Source organism: Ruditapes philippinarum, unplaced genomic scaffold (assembly GCF_026571515.1).
Source record: "Ruditapes philippinarum isolate M1 unplaced genomic scaffold, ASM2657151v2 ctg17295_1_1_1_1, whole genome shotgun sequence".
Classification (NCBI taxonomy): domain Eukaryota; kingdom Metazoa; phylum Mollusca; class Bivalvia; order Venerida; family Veneridae; genus Ruditapes; species Ruditapes philippinarum.
In genome coordinates, this window is record NW_026853107.1 from 1 (window position 1) to 18433 (window position 18433).

An 18433-nucleotide genomic window follows, 5' to 3' on the forward strand; every position below is an offset into this window, starting at 1 on the left:
ACACTTTCATCGAAAGAGGGTTGGTTTGCCTGTATCACACTGCATGATGGTAAGTCCCAAGTTGTGACTTATTGCCAATAAAAAAAACTAGTAAATTTCTCAGACGTTAAAACAACCTTGCAAATGTGATTCTCTGAATAGCAAAATATCAGTCAGAATGTGCACATAATAGCTGGCAAACTATTTTACCAAACATTTACAAAAAAAAGGAAAAAAAGAAGACATTATTAGGATCAAATTCTGACTTAAGCGTGATGTTAGGAAGACTTACCGACTGAAATGTATTATGTCTGTAAAAATTGAATATTGAAGTTTGTTTTCCACGTTTAACCAAAATAAAATGAAAGAATTTTACACATTGTCAGCACATTTATTTACCTGGTTTCGAAGACGTCTTTTCTCATATTCAGCCACGGCCTCTGCAAAAAGAAAACACACATGTACGAATACAATAAGAGGTCCTAATTAGAGATATAGCAAGAAATGTATTGCAAACTACAAAAGTCCCCTACCGGTTAGAACGCCACAAGAAGTATTTCAGCAACATTCTGAAGGGCAATGGCCTTTTAAATGATGTCAATATTGAAGACATGAATGAACGTTTCAGTTCTTAAGTAAATTAAGTTTGTATCATCGTATTGATGTACTGACAAAAAAGTAGTAATGTATCATTTAAATATTCTTATATAAAATTATAACTTGAAAAAGTTGATTTAGTTCTAAGTGATTTAGCATTAACATTTATGTCATGAATAGTTATATTTTGTTATTGACCATTTAATTTTCTGATATTTGAATAAAAATCTGGAAACAAAGTGATCAATCGGAAACATTAATCACAACAAAATTACATAAGAATTGCAGACTTGGTTTTATTGAGTCTGTACATGAGGGATAATGAATAAGTGCAACATCCCTCACGCCCCCTAGCACCAGCTTGAGCGGTACTCAATTTTCAACACTTAATAGTGCTGGCATCAATGATCCCGAAGGACCAGAAAAATATAACAACACTGAAGTGAAGTACGGGGCAACTTTTTACAGCTGTACGGGGCAACCTTTTACAGCTGCCACACAGCACTTGACGCCTGATGTTGTGAAGTATAAAAATGCTACTTTAGATAATGTATATCACACTTGTAATCGACAGCAATATATACCATTCTTTCGTGGTTTGTTATTTTGTCAGTGTCTACTTTCAACGTTTTATTGTTTGTATTATAATTATTAATTACATTACATACCTTCCACCATAGATAAATTTACTTTAAATTATTCAACATACGGGTGTTGTCATAAGACATATGACATGTATTTGAAACCCTATTTCAAAACTTGACTTTATTGCTCACTTATCTTAACAAAATTAAAGTTTAGGGACAATGCGTGTTAATAAAGATGGATGTACTACACCAGCACAAGACAACAAGTAACGCGACCTCACTTCCCCATTAGAACCAACATAGTTCTCCAAACTGTCGATATAACTGCAATAGCAAAATAATTTTAACGATCTGAAATACAAAAACATTTAGTAAATCTTGATGAGCAGGTGAAAGCTATCGTTGCTGGTGTACTAGCAGGTTTGAAATAAAAAATTCAATAACTGGAGAGTGAAAATGATGACATGCAACAACATGTTATAGACAGGAAGATCGCATAGACAATTTAGAAAGAGACGCTGAAAATAATTTACTCTACAGTTAGTTAACAAACACCGAATCAGTGGTGTTCCTGATGTTGAATCTAGAAAGAAAAGTATTAAATGTTGTTACTAGAGGGCATTGGCAGGTCTCGTCATGACAGAGTTGGCAAGCCTAACAAACCCAGGGATATCATTGTTAAATTCAAATCATGCAGAGCGAGAAACGTCATGTATAAGGCTAGAGTCGAATTGAAAAGCAAAGGCTATCCGAGGGTATTTTTATCAATGAATCCATAACACGGATATGCTCGTCTTTCTTCTACAAGATAGGACAGCTTGAATAGGGCCTGGACATCCAATGATAACACCATAAGATACATCACATTGCATTAGCACTCATGTAACACAAAAATTTAGCATATATTCCGTAAGACCCTCACGTCCATCCTAGCTGTGCTCTGCCTAAATAAGATATCAATATCCTATGACTTACTTGTTAAAGTGTTCCGAAGTTAAGTTTTTGCGAGAAGTATAGTGGTGTTGTCAATGGCACAACCTAGATGTAACGCTACAGTGTGTATATTATCATTGATAGTTACTGTCTCATAATCCTTGGCCCCTAGGCCGTTAAGTAATAGAAAGAGCATCGAAACACGAGGCTATCTAATTTGTACGAGGGGGCGTAGCCCCCGATTATTAATCAGATTGCCAAATGTTTTGGTGTTCTTTCTCTTTTGTATCATAGTCAAACATAAAAACACGTTCCCTGTTGTCACAATATGAAACCCCGGGAAAAAGTAACCAATGAACGAGCATCTGAATATGATATTTTTGTCGCTTTCCCTTTCTCTTCCATCACAATAAGTAAACCCCAGCAAAAATGAGCCAATCAATGGGCATGCTCTGGAGTGAGGGTAACTAATACCTGTACTCCAGTTAATGCACTGTGTATGTATATGTATACGATTTACTCTGACAAATTTTCAACAGAAAGGTCCCCAAGCTATGATACAATTTCATATTAAGGTATTACGACCCTAATGGGCACTATAAGGAACTAAAAAATGACATCATAGGTCAGATATATACCTTAAAGTACACCTGTATGCAAAATTTAATCAAAGTTTACCATACGGAAATCAAGTTATGGCCACTTTTCGGAACTCAAGCAAGGATGTTTTTAGGGCCCTTTTTTTAGAAATGAGGAACCTTTAAATAATATGCAATAACATTCTAATGAAAAATGTTTTCCCATTAATTTTTTGTAAGAAACAAAAAATACCATTCAGCTAAAAATCCACATAAGCAAAATTATGGTGTCTACTTAAAATTTATGAATTCTGTATAAAAATGTTACCCTACCCCACCCATTTTTACCACGTGTCTGACCATTTTCCTACTTAGGGAGCCTAATTTAAAAAATCCTTAAAATTTTCCCAAATGAGTGCCTGTTTTCAAAGTTTCCCTAAATTTTTAAAGAAGTATATTGGTTGATCTTGTAAAATATGAAATACTTTTACCGTCTAGTTTTGATTTTATTACACTTTGAAAATATCAGGTACCACATTTATTACTAGATTTAGCATAATTTATCCAATAAATAACTATATAAATTAAAAAATCAAAATTAAACACTTTTTTCATTCCAAATGGGTCATGAGAGATATATAAATAATGTTAAAAGAAAAAAAGAAAGAAAAAAAAAGTTGACCCTTCTGGGGATTGAACCCACGGCCCTCATTTGCAATGTAGTTAACAGTAGTTCTAGCCTATTTAAATACTCTTCAAAGCGGAGCTAATGCATTAGGATAGCAATACCTTAAATAATTGCTTACATTACAAGAGGTAATGATTGACTTATTAAAAAGGTTTAAATGAAACAAACAAGTGACAGAACTTTACTAGTAACAAGATGTATTTTTTTTAAATAAATTTTGACGGTTACCTAACAATTATCATACATTTTACAGGATTTAAGACTCTCAGTTGCCTCCCATGAACTTCTGGTTTATAAGTGTTTATAAATTTAATGTATTCTTTGTCAACATTGACCTGGGACATTTGAATATTCATTGACCTTTTGTCTGTAATTATCGGATTCCCAAAAGGTCTTACGAATTTTAAAGTATGACATCACTGTATACATTTCTATGTATAACTTAAAGTAAGTAACACACAATTTGCCTCAATAGTCTAAGTGTGCACGCGGCGTCTAGTAGATATGCATTTGTTCAGTCAGCAATGGGGAAAATTTTAATCTTGTTTTTGTTTATTTTTTTTTTTGTTCTAACAAAATTACACAGTTCTCAGATTTTCGGATAAAAATAGCTTTTCTGGTGATCAACATGTTCCCGAGCTTCATGGAATTAAATAAACGTTCAACAAAAGTGATACTTCCAAGGTTAAATATCACATTCTTTTTATTTTTATCTTTTTTTTATAATCTAACAATAAAATAACGTACCAATGAGCCAGTCTATATTCTAAAGTAGGAAATTACTAGCGGAATATCCTCGGCTATTATCAATATCAACAGAAAGGGCCGAAAAGCAATCGCAACTACTCGGCCCTTTCCGTCAGTGTTCGGATAAGGACCTCGAACACAATAGTATGAATACACAGAACGGTTCTAACCTACGCTAAGAAAATGATCATGTTAACAAATAGTAATTTAATGCTGGAAGTTGTGTTTTTTTTGTAAAAGTCAACCTAAAATAAGTGAATTCATAGCTACAAAAAATTAAAAGCAAACAATACATTATTTCTATATATAGTTGTAGAAACCGAAAGTACAGAAAACCAACCTGTTAAAATTTAGTGGGATTTGTTTAAAATTGTACTTCAGTGGGCATATTTAAATTACAAATTGTTTTCAGACATATTTTTAATCATAAGTGTACCGGGCCAGACTTTACTTTTCTTTTTGGATGTCAAATTTATGCATTCGTTTTACATTATTGAAGACCTCTCCACAGTGTTAAGACTGATTGCTGGCGGCATCCATTTTTGCGTATCTGATTGTAGTGAACGAATGTTATTTAAAGCGTAAAATCATTAGGAGCAGTCTACAAAAATTGTTTTGCGCATGCTCCGTTTCAAAATACGACTGAAATTAAACGAAAATTAGCATCCAAGTGAACAAATCGGTACATAGAAAAATCGGAAAATATCATTTACGTTACTTAGCGCTACGTGGATGTTTCATTCCGTTTAATCTTTTATATTGTATAAATCGATAACCGTATTGTTTTCTGAATAGCGTTTTACTATTTCATGTTCCATTAAATAGTAGCAGTGAAAATTACAGGTACAATATCACATGCACTATTATATGACCGAGTGAACCGTGTACCGAAATCGTGCTGCTCCATTAAACATTTAAGCCGGTATGACTAAATAACGCAACGGAGAGTTTTTGGCGCAAATAGCACAAACTTTACTCAAGATTTTCCTCAAATATTGTGGTTGTAGGCTTGCAACTTTATATACTGTTTATTCCAATCAAATGTTATAAACATTTTTTCATGTTAATCTGGGACTTAAAATTGCTTGATTAACAAACTTTATGCCCGTTTCGGAAAATGTATAGGAAATGTGTCCATATACTTACTAAAACATTAACCGAAAATGTGCTTATTGGATTTTATTAGAAACTTTTATTTTGATACTATCAAAAAGTACCCCTAATGAACTGAGAAAAAAGTCCATTTCTCCGGCATATAATCATTCAAAACATTTAAAAAATGAAGTGTAAAACAAACTTTCATTATGATACTATATTCAATATATATAATAAATTCTATTTTGTGAAATAATTGTAATTTATAACCATTCATTGTGTCGTTTATGCAAAAATATCCCAAAATATTTTCGAATTAAACAAATCGTCTACAGCAGCAAAAAGACCTCTCGCATGCTTCTTTTTAAAGAAGCAAACTTGTCTCTTTTTCTGTTTACATCTGAAACTACTTTCAATCCGTATTGTTTCCGAGGTTATTATAATACATAATAGCCGAGGCCGTTCCGAATGGGCCGAAAAGATGCGGTTGAGGAAATTAGGGTATAATCAGCGTAATTCCTTCAATTACCGTAATGCATTTCAATCTTTATTTAGTGGTCATTCTATCGACGATATATAGAATATGTTTTACAACAAACACGGATAAGTGTAAACATGCATTTTGAAAATAATAAAAAGGGGTTGAATTGAAAATCTTAAATTTAGTATTCAATCATTTAATTATGCCTCGGTCAGTCGGGGAGTATTTCTTGACACTGTATGCTAGGTGGATTTTGGTATTTTTTTTAACCCTAATACCCTTTTAGGTGTTTAAACCACACGTGCTGGATACCGAAAATAAGCTATTTAGCGAAAACAAGTTCGCGGTTACGAAAATAAGATTTATTTTTGAAATAGCGCATTTATCTGTTTAAATGATTATGTTAATCTAAATTTATGCATTCTTTGAATGATTTTGCAGCAAATCAAAATTTCAGAATATCTAAAAAAAAGTGCAGTTTGAGCCGAAATACATACGTAAGAAAATACCTCAAATGGCCGTGTAAAGCGGAACTAAGATCGGGTCTACGAAATTGATATAATGTAATAAAAACGTATTTTTGTTGTTATTAAATTTTAGTTTAAGTTATGAAACATGTTACAAACTTAATTTTCTTAGGTTATTTTAGCATGCATTATTTCTATACTGTATATACTGAATCAGGGTTGTAGACCCCGGCGGCCCGGGTTCGATTCCCGGCACCGGAACACACTTTTGTTCTCAAGTTTGTTTTCGTCTTCATTTATTAAACAAGCAGCACATACCAAAAAATTGATTACTGCTTCGGATATTCAACTGCAGAGAGCAATTTGCTGATTTTGTACATTACCTGTGACTGTTCACATCATTTTGCGGCGTCTTTGTTTTGTGCAGCATCAACATTTAACTTGTTTTCATCATAATACATTTTTACTTGTTTACTATGTTTGTGCAAGTCAACCATTGTACGACATTACATATTGAAATTATGAAGAATTACATAGGCATGTATATCAAAGTTTAGAAATAAATAGATACATATATTAAATAAATAAACCCGTAAATAATCAAATGATTTCTCCACTAATGCTGCATGCAAATAAAAAAAAATACCGGTAGTGATGGAAATGTAACAGGATTCGACCCTGCACCCTCGCGATTGCAATACTATCCTACTTACCACTGGGCTATCGGCAAATGAAAATGAAAGTATTGTGATTAAAAATTAATGGGTAAATCGTTATGAATTACGAAAACAAGCAAACATCATCCCGAAAACTAATATTGACAAACAATAATCGATTATATATTTTTGTTATTTAAATTACGATGATTTGGTAAAAATGCATGATTACCAGTTCAATTATAACACATGAGTGAGTGTACCTTCTGTATACAATTTTTACTTTAAATTCTAATATTAAATTCTATTGTACTTGCTGATTATTTGTACAGTTGTAATTATTTTCAACATTTTACAAAAATGAAAATGTGAAACAGAAACTTTTAAAGTAAGTATTCATTTACATAAATTTTCCCCTTAAATTAAATAATTTATACATTGAACAGTTTGACTTATAAATGTCGTCGAATTATTTTTGTAAAATATGAAGCAACAACTGTAAAAGTAGGTCTTCCATCATTTACATAAATGTTCCCCTAAGATTAAATAATTTATACATTGAACAGTTTAACTTATAAATGTCGTTGAATTATTTTTGTGAAATATGAAACAGCAACTGTAAATGTAGGTCCATCATTTCCAAAATATTTTCACTTTAGATTAAATAATTTATAAAATTTCAGCTAATATAAATGAAAAATGAACAAAATTATACTGAAATCAATCATAATCACAGAAAAGTAAAAAATAAAGCTGGTTGAAATAATAATTGTTATATATACACTTACCCTCATTGAATTCTTTCATTGAAGGCATTGTCCAATCTTTTAAATATTTCAATCTTTCCCAAATTGAATGTTAATGAGCCAAGTTGAAAACAGGTGTGTAAAGAAATAGGTCTAGTTATAAGGAATATAAACCTTTACTGTCAGAATAATCATACAGTTTCACTGTAGATAATTTTTCTTTACAAAGAGTTAAAGTTACATTTAATAAATTTCATAAAAAACTAAATAGCGACATTTCATTAATAAATTGGGTTTTATATCGACTCCACGTCTTATTTTGGTGTCCAAACAACCAAAATTAGTTTTATTAGCATAAAAATAGGTAACCTCATTGTGGCGAAATGGGAATTACAATTTCTGTTTGCATGAGAAACTCCGCCTTCGGATCATCCGTACATCAATATTAAATCAACAAACATGACTATAAGTGGCAGTCCTAATTTAACGGTATATTTCCGCATTATAACGGATGTTTTCATACAAATTTAATCTTTTTACGAGATGATTACTTTTACTGAACCCCAGGTTTAGTGCACCGTGAAGCTTAAACGGTTAAAGTGAGTTTGCACAAGAAAATATCACATTTGCTGTGTTCCGGATAGCAACTATAAAATTGTGACGTAGCGCATACACGAGTTCATTATAGTCTTCATTTGCATGTTAAAATTCGTATACGAACTTTAGTGTTACCGTTGGGTTTCCCGTTTAAAATCCGAATTTATGAACAATATTTGATGAGATTTACAACAAAACTATTAAACAGGTTAATGAAACTGTAGAATGTTTGATTTTTAGGCCGACTGCAAAATATTTTTTACATATTTATTTAATGTAACTTTAATGTGTTCCTACAGCGATAAACTGAAGTGTACGGTGTTCCGTTTGGACAATTGTGACTTTTTAGTTAGTCTGTACCCGCGGTGCACGATGGTACGATGGTGAAAACGCGATGGCACGATGGTACAATGGTGTAAACACGATGGTACGATGGTGAGAACGCGATGGTTCGTCGCTTTTTCACCATCGCGATTTCACCATCGTACCATCGCGTTTTCATCATCGTACAATTGCATTTTCACCATCGTTCCATCGCGCTTTCACCATCGTACTATCGCGTTTTCACCATCGTACCATCGCGTTTTCACCATTGTACCATCGCGCTTTCACCATCGTACCATCGCGCTATCATCATCGTATCATCGTGTTTTCACCATCGTGCCATCGCATTTTCACCATCGTACCATCGTGCATCGAGAGAACAGACTAAATTAAAAATCACGACTGTCCAAACGGAACATCGTAGAAGTGTATCATATTTCAATGTGCGAATATTAAACTCTCTATACATGTGAATAAACAGAAAATATGCGAGTTTTGAGACTGATTTTACATCAGTTTAGGAGAGCGTTTGTTTTTTTTGTTGTTTTTTTTTGTTGAGAAGAGAATTTGTTGTTAGTTGCTTGAATGTTATTGTGGTGATCTTAACTGACCAGGGTTTATTGGTTGTAATTAGTTGTTTTGGTTGTTGAGTTATATCTGTTTGGTAAGATATACTTCGTTGAAATTGGTTGATTATGTCTGGTCAAGATTATACGCTGACAAACCCAGGGATATAATCGTTAAATTCACATCTTACCGGGCAAGGAACATATTCTACAGGTCGAAAATCGGTCTTAAATCACAAGGATTTTCCGGAATCTTTGTCAATGAAGACCTGACTAGGACACGTTCCAAGCTATTTTATCAGGCAAGACAATTGGTTAAGAATAACTTCATACTAAGTGCCTGGACATTCGACGGGGCAGTGATCGTCAAGGATGCCAATCGTAAGATACATCGAATAAACAATGTACATGACTTAATGTCTGTAAAATCTGATAATCCCATTCCTGCCGATAACGATAAACCTAAACACAAGTAATTTTCCGCGCCATTACTCTGGGTATGCAAAACTTTCGGTGTGAAGTATACTATTTACACACGCTACAAATAATGATCACGTGACATGGATGTCCACGTTATCTCACAGGTTATATATACATGTATTAACAGTCTAGACATGACGAATAGTTGATGTGTTTTGAGTACAAGTGAACTGTTAAGTCTGGTCTAGTTTCTGAAATAGTGCTCGTTTGAAAAGCCTATGAAAAAGTGTTCCCTATGAAAAAGTGTTCAAACAAAAAATACATATTGACCATTATTTTACTATTATTATTATTATTATTAATTATGTACTTTGACAAATGTATATCAAAATTATGCTGGATTTGATGAAATGTTCATTTGAAATAGTCTGTCATTATTTTCATTTGCACATTAACTAAGAAGCCTCTTGTTCTAATTTTATGAACAACTTATGAGTATTTAGACTGTAAACAAGTAATTTATTTTGTCTTGCCCCTGAAGTTGTAACTTTTTTGTCTGTGTATAAAATATGTTTTTTTCTGATCAAATATAAGATCTATTCTACATTTATTTGGGACCATAATTACCATGTAAATAAATTGAATGTGGTCCTCAAATTCATTTTAAAACAAAGTAACTATAAAATTAATGCATAATAAGTGTCCTAATGATCACTAGTTCTTGATAATATTTTGAAATAACAATTCAATATCAATTAGTATAGATAAAAATACCCTTGACCTGGTCCCATACATTACAGCGCTACTGTCCAAATAAATCGAATAGTTTTATGAATAATTTTCATATTAACTTATAAAATGTTGGTTTTGTTGTGTGTTTGTTAGTTTGAATTTCTTTTAATATATAATTTTGCGGTTTATATATTCTATACAATCTGTATAGACGTCATTTGCTTATTTTATAACGTCAAAGCACTTGCACTATCATTATTTTTGTAGCAGAGAATTTGTTTATTGTATAGTGCCTGGACCTAGTGACTGGTGTTATAAATGCTTGCAATAGCTAACACTGTTAATACTGTATGCCTGTTAAGGGTCAATATGACAAGTATTGTTCTCAATAGGTGTATATATTTATGTATATATTCTGGGAGACATCATAATATATAAATTTTTGTTTATTGATGCGTTAACAGTAAGTTAATAGGTATATTAGTAAGTATTGTACTCAATAGATGTATATATTTATGTATATATTCTGGGAGACACTAATATATATATATATATTTTTGTTTATTGATGCGATAACAGTAAGTTAATAGGTATATTAGTAAGTATTGTACTCAATAGATGTATATATTTATGTATATATTCTGGGAGACATTAAAATATATATATTTTGTTTATTGATGCGATAACAGATACTGTAAGTTAATAGGTATATAATAGTAAGTTTATCTTATTTTCTTTGTATTTGTCTAAAATCAGTACGACTTTGTTCACCACTGTATCATCTTTATGTGAAAATTATGTAATCATATTGTGATTATTATACACACACGGCCTGAGCATTAACATCTGAAATATTTTAACTCAAGAAAGTTTTAACATAAACGACTATTCTTCATAATATTCATTTTCTAGATAAGTGTATTCATCATTGTCTAATTATTGGCAGCATTAAATTCAAATCACATTTAGCTTCTATTTAAATCTTATTTCTAACACAATGTTTTTTCATCTATTTGTCTTTTACATATACACCTTTTCTTCTTATGTTCATTCTTACTCTATATTAACATCTATTCGGATTATGTTCAACGGAACGCATTGGCCGATAAAAGACACGACTTGTGTAGGTGTGATTGTGATAGTTAGCTTCTTGTTGCTCATAGCATCAATCACATAATGAACAAGTTATCATGTACTACTATCATGATCTCCTACACATGTCCATGGAAATTCACACTTTTATTAAACATGCTATCTCTCCTATACATTGCATCTAACATGTTTCAAACATACTCATTTTCCTTACATATAAGATATCAAGCAGAAAACAACATAAGATATCCATACAGACGATGCCTTCCATGTCATGAGCGTTATATTCAAAACTTAGTATTCACTCATCTGTTTGTCAAAACTCTAAAAAATATTATTATTATCCAATGGTTGTTTGTTATTCTTATTCTGTCGGGAGATATTCATCCAAATCCTGGTCCGTTGACGCCTAATTCTTCAATTTTATCTCTATCCACTTCATCGTCTATGTCTCAGGACTTCACAGGACTAATGTCATCAAATTCTTGTTTATCTGTCATTCACTACAATGTACAAAGTCTGTTGAACAAAATAGACGTTCTTACCACTGAATTTAGTATGTTTGATATTCTTGCCTTTTCAGAAACATGGCTTAATCCAAATATCTCTGATTCGGATGTCTCGATACCATGCTTTCACACTCCTGAAAGAAAGGATAGGATTGATGACCGTCACGGTGGAGTAATCTTATACATCAAAGATTCGCTTTTCTACAAACGCCGTTTGGATCTCGAACCAAGAAATATTGAATGTCTATGGGTTGAGATTATATTTTCCCAAACAAAACATATTCTGTTCGGTGTCTTCTATCGACCCCCCAATGCAGATGCACTTTACACAACTTTTATCGAGGATTCTCTTAACATGGCATTAGACACAAATATAACAGACATCATCGTCACTGGAGACTTTAATTTCAATCCATTAAATTCTACTCTGTCACGCAAACTTCTTTCTATATGTCAACAATTTCACCTTGAACAGCTAATTAATGAACCTACTCACTTCACCGAAACATCAGCCTCGGTCTTAGACCTTTTTCTTGTATCTTGTAGTCATCGAGTTATTACTTCCGGTGTTGCAGAACCAGTCCTAGATCAGAACATACGCTACCATTGTCCTATTTTTGCTATCTTTTCATTTTCTAGACCAAAACTAAGCATTTTCAAACGTTTTGTATGGTTGTATGATCGAGGCGATTACAACACCCTTAAACATCACATTATGCAAACAGACTGGGAACAATATATTAACAATGATATAAACATTTACACAACAACAATAAACAACAAGATTCTTAAACTCTCAGAGCAGTGAATTCCAACAACAACAATAACAGTTAGACCAAATGATGCAGTGTGGATCACGTCACAAACTAAACAACTTATTCGTAAACGTAAGAAACTTTACCACAGAGCAAAACGCACCTAAAATCCTATGAACTGGCACAAATTCAAACAACTTCGTAACAAAATTGTTTCACTTATTCATAGTGCCAAGCGAAACCATATAAAGAAACTGGCATATTCATTCACATCTGATAACACTATACAAAAAGACTGGTGGAGAGTCATCAAATCATTTATATCTCCGACTGAAAAACAAATCATTCCCGCACTGACATGTCCAGACTCTAACAGACTGATATTTGACAATAAATCAAAATCCGATATATTAAATAAATTTTTCTGCAGTCAGTCTTCTCTTGATAATTCTAATAAAGAAACTCCAGAAGATTTCTACGTACAGCCTGTTCGCACACTCACTTCAATCACGGTTACACCTCAAGATGTTGAGGATGCTATCAATACTCTAAATATTAATAAAGCGTCAGGGCCTGATGAAATTAGCAATCGGATATTGTGTGAAACAGCTTCCGTAATTAAATATCCACTTTGCTCCCTGTTCAACCATTCACTTCGCTGCTGCAAAGTCCCACAATCTTGGAAAGATGCTAATGTTTGTCCAATTTTTAAGAAAGGTGACCCTTCTCTGCCAAACAACTATCGTCCTATATCACTTCTTTGTTGTATGGAAAAGGTCTTTGAACGTATTTTGTTTAAATATATCTTTAACTTTCTTCATGAAAATGACTTTATATCTCCCCTTCAATCTGGTTTCAAACCCGGTGATTCAACTGTGAATCAACTAACTTTTTTTACAATTCTTTTTGTAAAGCACTTGATGACGGTCTAGAGATACGAGTTGTGTTCTTCGACATAAGCAAGGCTTTCGATAAAGTGTGGCACAAAGGTCTCCTGCTTAAGTTACAAGGAGCTTGTATTCAAAGACCTCTTTTTGATTGGTTTTCTGCCAAATAGACGTCAATCTGTGGTTCTTCCTGGTGTTTAATCTGATTGGTCTTCTATCAAAGTAGGTCTCCCTCAAGATTTGATTTTGGGTCTACTTCCTTATTTAGTTTAACATAAATGATATTGTTATAGTTCTAAGGTCTTGTGTAAATCTTTTCGCTGACGATACCAGCCTTTATTTAATCGTCGATCATCCAATACATGCAGCTGAGACTCTTCAAAGTGATATAAACAAAATTTCTTTATGGGCTGATAAATGGCTGGTCCAGTTCAATCCTTCTAAATCTGAAACCATGACAATCACACGTAAAACATCTAAACCTTTTCATCCACATCTTTCTATGCAAAACGAAATAATATCTGCAGTTACTTCTCACAAACACCTTGGTTTACATTTTTCTGATAATGGTTCTTGGCATACTCATATTAACTACATTAAGGAAAGAGCTTGGAAACGTTTACATATTATGCGTAGACTTAAATTTCAACTTGATCGTAGATCTTTAGAAATTCTCTATCTGTCATACATCAGACCTATTTTAGAATACGCCGATACTGTCTTTATAAATTGTACTCAATATGAAAAAAATGAACTTGATAAAATCCAATACGAAGCTTCTCGAATTGTCTCTGGTGCCAGTAAACTTGTTTCTTTGCATGAGCTCAAACGAGAAGTTCCTTGGGAATCTTTAGAGTCTAGACGAAGGAAACACAAACTCATACTTCTTTACAAAATGAAAAATGGACTCTCCCCAAACTACCTTTCATCTCTTGTTCCCCCTTCAGTAGGTGAGACATCAAGATACAATCTTCGCAACTCAAACGATTTTAACGGTATACGAACAAGAACTTCTCTGTATTATAATGCTTTTCTTCCTTCTGCTCTAAGAGACTGGAACGACCTCCCTGCTGAATTACAAAATGCACCTTCACTATCATCCTTTAAGAGTCTTCTGAATAGTGACCTATCAAAATGTCCAAAATATTTTTATACAGGTATCAGAAAATGGCAAATATACCATGCACGCCTACGAACTGAGTGTAGTCCTCTCAACTATCACTTATTCAGAAAAAATATAACAAATTCACCACTGTGTCAATGTGGTCTTCCAGAAACAAATCACCACTTTTTCTTTGAATGTCAACAATACAATAATATCCGAAATATCCTCTTTCACACTTTATCGGCTTATTGTTATGTTACTCTCCCCATATTACTGAGAGGTGATAACAACTTAAGTGACGTCATAAACACCAGTATATTCCAGGCAGTTCAAATATATATCCGAGATAGCAAACGTTTTCCATAGTCCTTTGCAAACTCTGCTCACTCCGTTGACATACCGAATAGATTCTATAATAATATCTTTTCCTTAATATAATGTATTTGCACCATTTTTACTGAATCAATCTCATCTTTTTCTGACCATCAATCTCAATATGTTTTTGTGTGTCATTTCACTAGGTCACAGTATTAGCATTTCATGTTGATTTTAAAACATATTATAGCATGATTTCCTATCTAACTTATTTCAACTATTTATTTTTTTTACTTTTAGCTCTGAATAGACACTTTTGCCGTCCTCGTCTTTCTTCATTCATCATCAATAAAATGTTTCATGATATACTATTTCGAACATGTAATTTACCGCCGAATTTACAGTAATGAATTATATGTTAGGAAAAGACCTCTATAAGCATTGTATGCTTTCGGATCTAATCCTTTTTCAGCATTGTTTATTATGTAACTAATGATTGTATGTAATAATTGTTTGTGTGAAAATGTTTGAAATAAAATATGTTTAAACTAAGATTATATTAGTTGATGCTTTGCTTGAGAATATATGTAAATATTGGGTGCTTTAGTTTAAGTTGTTTTCTGATGCTGATTAGAAGTTTTAATTTTTGTGAAGTTAATGTTGTTGGTTGAATGTTTGTGGTTTATAGTGTATCTTAGAGTTGTAAAAATATTCATTTTTGCGTTATTCATTTTCTGGTGATTTTATTGTTTTGTTTGATCATAAGTTGTTAAGAGCTTGGGCTCGCCAGGTGTTAAGTTTTGTTTAGTACAAAAGACGTATACGTGAAAAAATATTTCATATAAGTGGTTGATAAATGATGTGTGTTTGTCTTGGGTGTAAATAATGATCAGAGTTCTTTGTTTTGGGTGTAAATAGTAATCAGATTTTGTTGTTTAAATGTATATATGGATTTGAGATAGAAAATGATAAAATACCTAAAACAAAAGTGTTAACTATACAATTACATGCTAGTTTTTTCCAACTGAAAATATTTCAATTTTATGTCAGGCGGTGCTGCCCAGTCCCCATATCTTGGAAATTGGTTCTAGTATTATTACTAAATCTTTCCTTAGATTAAATAACATAAATGCAGTCATTTCTCCTGACAATTTGGGGGCTCGTCCGGGATATTCTCTTTATGTTGTAATCTTTCCTGGCAAAATATTGTTTGTTAAACTTTGATAAAATTTTTGTTAAACTTTATATCATTTTCAATCTGTTGGTAAAATAGAGCAGTGTAAAAGCTGTTAGGCGAAAATCGAAAACCTGCAGGTAGTTTTACAAGTTTTTTATACAAGTAAACCCTCTGTACAATAGAGTTAATATGTAGATTACGGAAGCGTCCTGGTGGTAACCAGAGATAACCAGAGGTAATGGGGAAGATACTTACCGTAGACGAGAAAACAACAAGGGACACAAGCAAAAGTGTCACCAAAACAGTATGAAACAACATAAACATACATCTGAGGAACACAGAGGGGCGCCGCCTTGGAACGGTCAGCAGCATAATAATGACTGCTGGGGAGTTTAAACCGGTTAATGGTGCATCAAACCTCGCTCTTAGCCCCACCATGTTCCTATAAACGAGACAGTGTAAATAAAATGAATCCCCGCCAAGTGAAATTCTAACAGTTGTCATGGTTTCAAAAGGTTAAATAAGTAAAACACTAAAATGATCATGTAGAAACATATAAAAGTAAACCCAATGACCATAACAAAAGTACTCAATGTCCTAAAGGAAGACAGAGCAACAAGAAAATCACCTACAAGGGTGTATATCATATGTAATAGAGCGGGTCATGTGGCCAGAGATTGTCGAGATCAGACTAAGAAAGGTAATTTGAAGTCTGGAACAAGACAAATAGTTGTTCCTAGTACATGTCACAAAAGATTTGTCATTAGCTCATGAATCTATAGTAGGTGGGCATTTGTCTGTACGCAAGACTTTAGACAGGATACAGTCTAGTTTTCACTGGCAAGGTATTTCTAGTGATATAACTAGATTTTGTCGTTCCTGTGACATTTGTCAGAAGACGGTGCCTAGGCGTAGACTTCAGAAAACTCCTTTAGGTGAAATGCCTATTATTGACAATCCGTTCCAGAGAATTGCGGTTGATTTGGTAGGGCCAATAACGCCTGTATCGGAAAAGGGAAATAGGTACATATTAACTGTAGTTGACTATGCTACACGCCACCTGAAGCTGTTGCTTTACCAAGAATTGAGACTGACAATATAGCCGAAGCATTGTTAGATATTTTTGCAAGAGTAGGTTTCCCATCGGAAATACTTAGTGATAGGGGTAGTCAGTTCACGTCACAACTTATGGAAGAAGTTTGTAGACTTGTGTCTACGGTGGCACAAAGGTGATATGTAGGTGTTTTTATTTATCTCGTGGCCACGAGATACTATGTCGTGGCCACGAGTTACTAAGTCGTGGCCACGAGTTACTAAGTCGTGGCCACGAGATAGCTAAGTCGTTGTCACGAGTTACAAAATCGTGGCCACGAGTTTCAGTGACGCTAAATGTATAATTATCGTCAATAAGTCGTATAAATGTATAATTAAAGTCAATAAGTTGTATAAATGACACTTTTATAGGCTGGTGAAGAAGGGGCATCCTTGAACTATAGCACATGTCTAGTTAATAAGGGAAATTCACATGAATGGTGTAATCTGATTGGTTATTTTTCTCGTGGCCACGACTAAATTATCACGTGGCCACGACTTAGTAACTCGTGGCCACGACATAGTATCTCGTGGCCACGACATATTATCTCGTGGCCACGACTTAGCTATCTCGTGGCCACGACAAAGTATCTCGTGGCCACGACTTAGTAACTCTTTGTGAGAGAATGAATGGTATTTTAAAAAGCATGTTAGGAAAATGTGCTAAGAAAGACCTAATGATTCGGAGATACAATTTCTATTTGCATTAGAAACTCCGCCTTTGTATCCTTCGTACATCAATAGAAACTCAGCGTATATTTCCGCATATTTCGGGTGTTTTCATACAAATTCAATCTTTTTATGAGATGATTACTTTTTTGTAAACGACAGGGCTAATGCACCGTGAAACTAAAACGGTAAATAGGACTTGTAAAATGACCTAGTTTATTTGTTTGACTTGTGTTCTTTTGTCACTAAAATAAACCCCCCTTTTGTAAGCATAGACATAGCAATCAAATTATAGAGTCACGCCTAATGACTGCTTCTTTTGTGTCTTAACCATTAATTCTACCTGTGTGAATTATTGAAGTTGAAAAAGAATCTTATCTCTGACTATATTCAAGCATATAGTCATCGGATCAGGTACCCCTGCTTAATCTTTACACAACTCTTCCTTCTCTAATCGTTGTTCTATAATTTGACTATTTTTGTGGCACAGGGCTATTCGACCGCTTACACATCATCTCCCCTTAAAGTAGTAGTAACATTTGATTTCATTTAAAATAACTACATTTCAATCTCCTATCAATTTACGAATTGCGTCTTATTTGGAGAGAACATTTCTAAAACTTTCCATACACCTGTCAA

General features: G+C 33.3%; 1 long non-coding RNA gene across 1 annotated transcript; it reads right to left on the reverse strand.

The window, feature by feature from the left end:
• Nucleotides 1-95: 95 nt before the first annotated feature.
• Nucleotides 96-8434, reverse strand: LOC132734120 (uncharacterized). The gene is made up of 2 exons (XR_009626266.1): nt 7597-8434; nt 96-419 (listed from the first exon to the last, which is right to left on the reverse strand). It is a non-coding gene; the product is annotated as an uncharacterized LOC132734120 (long non-coding RNA).
• Between the last annotated feature and the right edge of the window lie 9999 nt (nt 8435-18433).